A 1,997-nucleotide genomic window follows, 5' to 3' on the forward strand; every position below is an offset into this window, starting at 1 on the left:
TTGTTAGAAATCATATACAATTGAGTTATATGATTGCAATAATTGAAATTTGGTGTTATATTCCCTTGATCCAAAGGGTATATATCGGAAGCATTCGTACAAAAACATTTCAGTCAAAAGATTTATTAAAGGAGGAATATTTGTTACAACAGATTGCATAAAAACCAATCTTATAAAACTAGCACTTTAATAACCAAATTAATTTGTGCGCTTAATGCATTATAGCACTTCTTAGACATAGTATCTCTAAATATCTATAAAAATAGGAAGAGTGGTTTAGACTCACAAATCTACTAGATAAGTTGACAGATATTTCTAAAGGAGAAGACTATCAAGTTTAGATGTAATCAAACAGAGAATTCTAGTGTACAAAGTGTCAAGTAATTAAGCTGATGCGGTCAGGTGGGTCCAGCAAGGGGGTGAAGTCGAGCCATTCGAACCCGCTGGTGAAGATGCCAAGGAGCAGGCAGGGGCGGAGCTACACAGGAAACGCTAGAGGGGCGGAAGGTAATACATCAATCTCTGAGGGGGCCAAAGGCTATACTTTCCCCCCTAATTAAGCACCTTCATTTTTTCCTCGGGAATTTTGTCAAGGTTGGGGGGGGGGGGGCATGGCCCCTGTAGGGGTACATGTAGCTCCGCTAGTTGATTCAGATGCTACAAGCCACAGGATCAAGCAGCTCCCATGGGAGCACCACACATCAGATTCATGGCAGCACCACGCAACATCAACAGCGCCCAGTGTCGCTCCATTGCAGCGCTGATGGTGCTTCATTGCAACCCAAGCGAAGCTTCAATGACCCCGCGGCGCTTCATTTTAGCTCTGGCGATGCTTCATTCCAGCTTCGGCGACGCTTCATTGCAACCCGACGGAGCTTCAAAAAGCTCGCGCGCGTCACTGCAGCTCCGGGCAGCCCCGGCGTTTCTTCATCGCAATGCCGGCGAGCCCCCTTTGCTCCACCGACTACTGCAGCCTGCTAGCCAGCCTCCAACACCGCAAGGTCGCATGGTGATCTGGTTGATGTTGCATGGCACACCCGCCCCTTGAAGCACCAGTGAAGCGTCAACGTCCTGACGCAGCAAGATGGAATGGTCACCACAATCCATAGTGAATCCGCCACCACAAGATGAAATGGTCACCACAAGTATGAATACCGATGGCGGAGCACACCACCGCCGACTATAACCTCATTGGTAAGAGCCCTATCCAGGCCCGTGAGCCCATAGGTCGACATGGCCGGAGTTGGAGCACAAAAGTCAGATCACCATCATTGACGCGCGCCCTGTCCCTCCCTTGGCCGCTTTGGCGACTAGAGGGGGCGGGGACCATGTTGTTTCGAACTGGTGATCATAGCGTAAGGTTTTTACTTGTGTTTATGGTCCCCATTTGTCAGTATTGAGGTGATGGAGTTGTCGTTGGCATGGAATAAGTCCTTCATGTCTTCTTCTCATGATGGTGCCTTTTTACAACGTTTGGAAGCGTAGATCCCAGATCTAGTTCTCCAGATTGTTTTTTTCTTTGTTCAGATTTGTCTCAGTGGCTCTATTCTACGGGATGGCTGGAGCGTATGTGTTTCTTCGGCCCTAGTTCCGATCGACGAAGGTTGGCCAGTTTCGGTCTCAATCAGGAGCGTGTGAGAGTTGTGTTCCCCGACCCCGTCTAGCCGGTCCAGGAGCGTTATACAAGCCATCTTCGAGGTTTTCTTATCCGGTGCGGCAATTTGCTACGCAGATTGACCTTGCCAGCATCTTCTGGTCTATATCAATGACTAATTCCAGGCGTAGCTTTTACAAGCTATTGGGTTTAAACAAGTTTACTACACTAAGGAGACCCATATGTGACAACGAGTATTGTGTATTGCGCACTGTCTATGGATGCGGGGGGAAGAATACTAAGGCACCTCAAAAATTTAGTTGCATTTGTATATTTCTGTGAATTTTTTTTGAGGGATTTCTATGAAGTTGTTATTCTAAGGAAGTAAGGATTCATGTTACTA

This window comes from Triticum dicoccoides, chromosome 2B, assembly GCF_002162155.2.
Source record: "Triticum dicoccoides isolate Atlit2015 ecotype Zavitan chromosome 2B, WEW_v2.0, whole genome shotgun sequence".
Classification (NCBI taxonomy): domain Eukaryota; kingdom Viridiplantae; phylum Streptophyta; class Magnoliopsida; order Poales; family Poaceae; genus Triticum; species Triticum dicoccoides.